This window comes from Myotis brandtii, unplaced genomic scaffold, assembly GCF_000412655.1.
Source record: "Myotis brandtii unplaced genomic scaffold, ASM41265v1 scaffold339, whole genome shotgun sequence".
NCBI lineage: Eukaryota > Metazoa > Chordata > Mammalia > Chiroptera > Vespertilionidae > Myotis > Myotis brandtii.
Genome location: NW_005363061.1, coordinates 297038 through 305247, shown reverse-complemented (window position 1 = coordinate 305247; position 8210 = coordinate 297038). Strand labels below are relative to the sequence as shown.

General features: G+C 48.1%; 1 long non-coding RNA gene across 1 annotated transcript; it reads left to right on the top strand.

Moving 5' to 3' along the window:
* Positions 1–1356, top strand: LOC106726964. Its single transcript, XR_001363106.1, has 2 exons — positions 1–523; positions 1218–1356. It is a non-coding gene; the product is annotated as an uncharacterized LOC106726964 (long non-coding RNA).
* Positions 1357–8210: the final 6854 nt, after the last annotated feature.

Genomic DNA, 8210 nt, shown 5'->3' with positions numbered 1-8210 from the left:
CCGGCAGCGCAGGTCGGCGTCGCCGCCTCCGAGTCCAGCGGTCCCGATGCCCAGCCCGCCCGTCAGTTCTCCTGACGGTTCTCCCCACTCGCGTCTCGACACCACCTGCTCGGCACACGGCGGAGGATGATGGCGGAGGAGGAGGATTTTGAAAGCCGGCAGTTTCTTTCCTTCGATTTGATTTGTTCGAGGCCCTGACGGCTTCCCCGGCCCCCGCGCGTGTGGCCTACGGGGAGTGGTAGTCCAGTTCTCCCGCTTGGGGCGCGGGAGAGAGCGGCCGCGAACTACCAATCCCGTGATGCAACGCGCCCAGAGCGCCGCCGCCGGCCCCTCTCCGCCCTCCCTTTTCAGCTTCTGGCTTTTTCTGCGGGAGACCACAGGGCGGCGTTTAGACGTAAGCGCCCCGGAAGACTACAATTCCCTTTATGCTTTGCGGCCTAGCATCCGCCCTTCTGGAAAGGTGCAAACTCACTTAACAAAGCCGTAGAGCCGAAGGCACGCTGTTGGGTCAGTTCAGCAAGCGGTAGGTATTTCCTAAAGGGAAAGCTGCGCCTTTTTTTTTTTCCCCCATGAATTTGAAAGGATATTGGAATCTTTCCATGTAAATAGCCATAAATTACTTGATAATTAAAAAGGGAAAATAGTAACCCTATGGTAGAGAAACTCTGTGACACTACACTACCTTAACCCAAGTGGTCCACCTGACATTGATAACAGGACAAACTGGCATCCATCGTACACCTCCCGATGTGATGCACTGAGAACGCAGCATCACCATCCAGTGAGCAATGCTTACAATTCATCTAATAACGAGGGAACATCAGACAATCCCAAACATGTTCCAGAATAACTAGTCTGTACTCTTCCAAAAACCTTCTGTCGTGAAAAAGACAAAGAAAGGCTGAGGAATTGTTGCAGATTAAGGGAGGCTAACAAAACAGGACAACTAAATGCAATACATGATCCTGTACTATAAAGGGTAATATTGAGCCCGGCTAGCATGGCTCAGTGGTTGAGCGTGGATCTATGAACCAGGAGGTCACGACACATGCCCCGCCCCCCCTTGATCCCCAATAGGGGCCCCAGTAGGGGGCGTGCAGGAGAGCCAATCCATTATTCTCTCTCATCACCATTATTCTCTCTCATCATTGATGTTTCTCTCTCTCTCCCTCTCCCTTCCTCTCTGAAATCAATTTTAAAAAAATTTTTTAAAAAAGGTAATATTGAGACAATTAGCAGAAGTTGAAAAGGGAGGGTGAAGAGGGGACCCGCGGCAGCGCTCTGGGCATGTTGCATCACGGGACTGAAAGATAACAGTATTGTATCAACATTAAATTTATTGATTTTTATTACTGTGCTGGGTTATGTAAGAGACTGCCCCTGTTCTTGGAAAATACATACTGAAATTATTAGGAGCATGAGGTCTGCAACTTACTCTCAAATGATTCAAGCATTCCTGTAAGCCTTCATGATGTAAAGCAAAGAAGCAATTACCATTAATTTATATGGGAAAAATTTTAAGGGTTCCCAGACTCAAAAAATAACCTACCCAATTATATCAAATAACACATAAAATCTAAGCTAACACAAGCACAGAGTAAAAGCAAGAATGATGTGATATACGGCCTATATAAAGTAGAAATAACGTATGTACAGTGCAGTTTCACTTTCTACAGCACACTGTGTATAACAGCTCACTGCAAAACCCAAGCATAGCTCACCACAAACACTAACGCTATTTTTAGTTTTCATCCATTTTCTGAAATCTTTCTGATTTCTTTCAGTTATGAAAAACAGGTAGTCATCCCTCAATATCCATGGTGGATGGGTTCCAGGACCCCACCAGAGTGCCAAAATCTGCAGATGCTCAAGTCCCTTATATAAAATAGTGTAGTATTTGCATATAACCTAAGCACATCATCCTGTATACTTTAACCATCTCTAGATTACTTGTAATACCTAACCCAATGTAAATGCTGTGTAAACAGTTGCTGTACTATATTGTTTAGGGACCAAGGACAGGAAAGAAAGTCTACCTGTTTGGTACAGATGTAACCACTGTAAGGCCTAAGTACACGGTACGACAGCATAACTTTTCCCCCCAAAATATTTCCAGCCCTGTTGATTGAACCTGAGGATGCAGAACCCGCAGGGACAGTGGGCTGACACTACAGTATATGTCTTTCATAAAAAAGAGTGGCATAGCAAACTTTCAAAAACAGGGATATATATATATAGAGAGAGAGAGAGAGAGAGAGCACGAGCAAATGTGGCAAAATGTTAACAGTAAATGAATATGAGAATTTTTGAATATTTTGGCTTTTCTGTAGGTGTGAATTTTTTAAAGTATCAATACACAAGGAGCTTTTCCTTTTTTCTTTTCATAGAAACTGTTTCAACCATTATATAAATAACACATGTTCATCATAATCACTTCAACCAATATAAAACAGGATACAGGGAAAAGTAAACATTACCCAGAAGCTCTCGCACCCAGAGATAATCACCGTCAACATATGCAGCTGTCTTTTCCAAGGTTACCTCTCACAGCTTGGCCCACACACATGCTTTTGCTCTACCTGCAATTCGGTTACATACAGGGTGGGGCAAAAGTAGGTTTACAGTTTTAATAATACAAGAATAAACTGTTTTTGTGTACTCACAACTGTAAACCTACTTTTACAAGCCAGATCCTTTCACACACAGTTAATTTAATCTTTATAACCACAGAGGAGGTGGACATCATTACCACCCTTCCCAGCTCAAAGATGAGAAAACGGAAGCTCCAGCCCGGTTCACACAACATGAGGGCTGTCTTTCTATCCTCTTTTTCATCCTTTGCCTACAAGGCTCATATCCAATGCCCCCTTGTTCAGGAGGCTTCTCTGCACCGCTCCAGCCAAGATGAGTCACTTTCCGCCGGCCCCCACAGCAAGTTGAAAACCCCCGCAGCACGTGGTCTGTGGGCTTTTTCACAGCCAGAGTTCATGGCGTCCTTGTCAGCTTCCTCCTCAACCTGGGGGCGCCTCTGGGATAGGACTATTTCCGTCCTGGCAGCATCCTCTGGGGCCAGGCCTGTCACAGGTGCTTCAGGTTTCCTCGTTTGAATGGGATTCCAGTCAGAGTCACTGGATGTTTCCTGAAAATGAATCATCATCCCTACCTGGTTTGGCTCAGTAGATGGAGCATCGGCCTGTGGACCGAAGGGTCCCCGGTGTGATTCCAGACAAGGGCATGTACTTTGGTTGCAGGCTCCTCCCTGGCCTGGTCGAGGCTCACACAGGAGGCAACGAATGGATGTGTTTCTCTCTGTCTCTCCCTACCTCTTCCAATCTCCCTAAAAATCAATGGAAAAATATCCTGGGGTGAGGATTAAAAAAATAATAATAAAATGAAGCATCATCTGAGAAGGCTGAGATGCTCCCAATTAGGCCTGGTGGCATTCCCGTGCTGACTCCAGCTAGGATCGATCAAGTCTGAGGTTATCTTGGGGTGATCCCCAGGCTCCTTCCAGGTTACTTCCTGAGCCTTTCCAGGCCCTCAGACACATACCTCCCAAAGAGAAGAGGAAGATGGCAGTAGGACATACTAGACGATCTTCCCTTTCCTCATCCGGCTGATGGATCAGGGGTTTCAGAACTGGGCGGGGTGGCGGGGGGGGTTCTTAGCAGAAACTTTATGACCTTCAAAGGTCAGGGAGGTAATGGGAGGTAACGGGGGTCAGTGAGGCTGGTGGAGAACTCGAGAGTAGGTGTTCCGCTTGAAGATGTTCACATTCCAAGCTAAAAATCAGGAACCCAGCCTAACAGATTCTGTTTGCCATCCTGAATCTAGATTCTAGCTCAAACCCCTTTAAGATGGAGACTGGGGTTTAAAAATAAGAAGGAAAAGGGGTTTGCCCGAGGGTGTACAGTGAGTCAGAAGTGTCCAGAACCATCATGTTTCCAAGCAACCCATTTGTCATCTTCTCTCATTCCTTCCCTTTCTCCAACTCCCTCTCCTTTGTTACCACAGGAGAGCTGGTCTGTTTGCCTGGCTCTAGAAGTGGAACCATAGCCTTTGCAGGCGGATAAAGCTATCTTAGCTACCCCTTTCCTCTTTAAAATAGATGAAGACCTGCAGCCCAGAGACGTCAAGTAACCTGCCCAAGTTATACAGAAATTTAGACCAGAGACAGCAGCCGGATCTCTAGGCTTCAAGTCTACCCCGCGGCCGCCCCCCCCCCCCCCGCACACCCCCACAGCACACTCACACACACAAAGCAAGTCATTTTGTGAGTGTGAGGTGGGAATAAGAGGAGAGGGAATGTTCCAGACCTTTCTGTTTGTTGTATGGTGTGTTTTGTTTTCTTTTTTAGTGTTTTGAAGAGGAAAGCAGGCTGCCTCTGATTAGGTTTGGCTTATTTTAAACTGAGTGTTTTAAATTCCATTCTGGTGCCTGAAATCAAACTTAATTGCCAATTGTAAATGATATAAATAATATTTACCCTGGTTTCCTGAAGAGCTACCAAGGCTGCAGACTTGTCATTTAGTCATATCAAAAACAAATGCCGTAAGCATGCGAAACAGCGAGGAGGAATGTGGAGAGACATTCCTAAGATCCAAATGAGTGCTGCCCTTGGGCCTAGGGGAGAGATGTGTGGGCCCGGCCTACCCACACGCAGGGGAGCCTGCCCCTCATTCCCAGGGGACACCTCCTGGTCGGAGGGGGTCTCTACACAGTTTACAAAAGACAACTCAACCCACATTCCCCCCTGGGTGCAAGCCCAGGGCTCTCCATGAGAACATACTCTCTTTTTTTAACCTCGATAAACACCCATAATTAAAATAATTCATTAACTCTATTAATAGTTACCAAGCATCTACTCTGTGCCAGGCACTGTTCCAGCTCCTGAGCAGACAGTGATGAATGAAAAAGAAAAGGGTGGTGTCTGCAGAGGAGCTTAAATTCCGAACTAACATTTGTGAAGGGTTTTCTAGTACCAGATGCTTTGGGTAGATTATTTGCTCCTTTAAATAAGTATCTTGTTCCAAAACAGCAATTTAAAAAAAAAAGAGAGAGAAGAAAACTGGTAATTAAGAAAATTAGTATAAATGCAAAAGAGCATAAAGAAGAAAGTTAAAAATTATGTTTTTTAAATTTTATATATATTTTAAAGGTTTGCATTTTTAAAAAAATATATATTTTTATTGATTTCAGAGAGGAAGGGAGAGTTGCTGTCTCTTCTATTCTCTTCGATATTGCTGTGGGAAAGGGGGAACGAGGGAAGAGAATAGGCTCATTTTGACCTAAGCTGGATGGTTTCATGCCCTTTATCTGGCAGCCTATGAAAAGGTAGACCTGGAAGATGATTTCATTGGTGACTTCTGTGGGCTCCTGGAGAGTTCTGTTCTTCTGATGACCCAACAAGATAGATATTCTAAGTCAGGGGTCCTGAAACTTTTTAAACAGGGGGCCAGTTCACTGTCCCTCAGACCGTTGGAGGGCCGGACTATAGTTTAAAAAAAAACTATGAACAAATTCCTATGCACACTGCACATATCTTATTTTGAAGTAAAAAAACAAAACGGGAACAAATACAATATTTGTATTTGCATGTGGCCCACGGGCCGTAGTTTGAGGACCCCTGCTCTATCCACTGAGCCAAACCAGCTGGGGCCTGTTTTGTTTTTAACATAAATGTTATGTGGATTGCTGGATGGATGGGTGAATAGAAGGATAAATATGTGACAGAGCAAATACAACAAAAGGTTCCCAATCGCAGCATAATCTAGGGCATTCGAATACAGTTCTCTCGACTTTCTGCATGCTCGAACACTTTTATAATAACACTAGAGGCCTGATGCACAAAGATTCGTGCAAGAATGGGACTTCCTTCCCCTGACTGCCGGCACCGCCTTCGCTCCGGTCGGAGGTGCCTTTCCACCTTCCCACACTGCCCAGAGGCCCGGAGGCTGGGGCGGTGAGGAACGCAAATTAACCTGCCATCTTTGTTGGATTAATTTGCATACCCACTCCTGATTGGCTGGTGGGCACGAAGGTACGGTCAATTTGCATCTTTCTCTTTTATGAGTGTAGATGTGGGGGACAAATGTGACCACGTTTTATGGCCTGCATTTCATTCTCTGTATTACAGGCTGACCTCTAGGCTCGTGGGGCCTGCCCTCTCTTTTCTTAAGTCACCTTTGAGAATCTGAATTCTATGGACTGTTTCCCAGAAGGATGTATTTCTTATTTATTTTCTTGTTAACCACACATTTATCAGTGCTTTGCATGATTAATCCTCATAGTGACACTATCGGGGAAAGTACTCTTACTATCCCCAACCTAAGCCTGAAATTGTGCCTACATCCTCGGGGGCCTTCCCTAGGCCCCAAGGTGAGAATCTGTGCTGGAGGACTGGGGCCTGGGACCCGCCAGAGCTGTGGGCACATGGGGCTTCTCTGCACTCCCGGGACCCAGCGAAGAAAGGAATGTGTGTCAAGTGAGTGAAGAAACTGCACATGGTGGCTGCTAAGGTTGCCATGGGCTCAGGCCCTGCCCAGGACACAGCAAGGCATCTCTGGGGGCCGGGCGGTGGCAGACCCGCCCCGGAGCAGGAGGTGCTCACTGGAGAAGGGATATCACCTGTCTGTTCCTCAAAGGTCGGAGCAGGAGTGTCCGGCTCCCGTTCTCCTGCAACCCACTCACGTGACAGGCCCTCGTGATGCATTCGGATGGAAGATGTCCACGGCTCGGTGGGTGCAGTGGCCAGGCCTTTCAGGTGGACAAGCCTGGGATTGAACTGTCTCTCTGCCTCTTTCTGAGCCGTGTCATCTCAACCAAGTCACTTCCTACTTTGTGTCTGTTTCTTCACCTGAAAACTCTACCTTACAGGGGCTTGGGGAAGGTAAAGAATCAACATGTGCAGCCCTAGCTGGTTTGGCTCAGCGGATAGAGCGTCGGCCTTCGGACTCAAGGGTCCCAGGTTCGATTCTGGTCAAAGGCATGTACCTGGGTTGCAGGCACATCCCCAGTAGGGGGCGTGCAAGAGGCAGCTGAATCCATGTTTCTCTCTCATCGATGTTTCTAACTCGCTATCCCTCTCCCTTCCTCTCTGTAAAAAAATCAATAAAATATATTAAAAAAAAAAAAAAGAATCAACATGTGCAGAGGGTGGAAATATGCAAATTGACCCTCACGCCCTTGCATCATCACAAGATGGCTGCCCCATGTCCTCACAAGATGGCCACCCCCACGTGGTCACAAGATAGCTGGCAGGGGAGGGCAGTTGGGGGAGGACCAGGCCTGCAGGAGATGGCAGTTGGGGGGCGACCAGGCCTGCAGGGGAGGGCAGGTGGGGGCAATTGGGCGGCAGGGGAGCAGTTAGGTGTCAATCAGGCTGGCAGGGGAGTGGTTAGGGGGTGATCAGGCTGGCAGGGGAGCAGTTAGGGGCAATCAGGCAGGCAGGCAGGCGATGGGATCGGGCCTAAACTGGCCGTCGGACATCCCCTGAGGGGTCCCAGATTGGAGAGGGTGCAGGCTGGGCTGAGGGAAACCCTCCCCCCAGTGCACGGATTTTGTGCACCGGGCCTCTAGTAAATAAGAAGTGGTGGCTGTTACTGTTGTGTCAGCTTTCACGTGGGGGCAGGGAACACTGCTGCCCAAGGGACATTGGACACTGGGGTTTCCCAGAAAACAACCTGCCGGTGCCAGCCTTGCCGCCTTTCTCTCCAAAGCGCCACCACCTCTGGGTGGGGTCTTGCAAAGGCCCATTGACCATCTCAGATAGTTTAACTAGTTGGTGCCAAATGAAGAGACAGCGGGGCTGGTGTCCAGCTGAATTCCTCCTTGCATGAGGAGTGCCTCGAGGGTTACAGCTGGCCTCCCTCCTTGGTAGCCTCCCCTCACCTTCTGGGTCTTCTAAGCTGCCTCACCTCCTTGCAGGAAAGATCCCACTCATAGAACACCAACCCAGCGAGGTCCCGAGGCCTGTCTGAGCCTCAGGGCCTCGCGGGGACAAGACACAGCGCAGCTGGGGCTTTGGGAAGCCTTCAATGAACGCTCCCTGGAAGCCCAGGCGCTTTTCACACACCCGGGAAGGGCGGAGGCGTGAGCCGGACCCGCATCCGCCCAGAAAGGCAGAATTGCCCAAAGAACAAGCCTCCAAAGAGAAGGACACTTAGAGAAAGTAACGATGAATTCCAGGCGCGAGCTTTCCCGGGGACGCG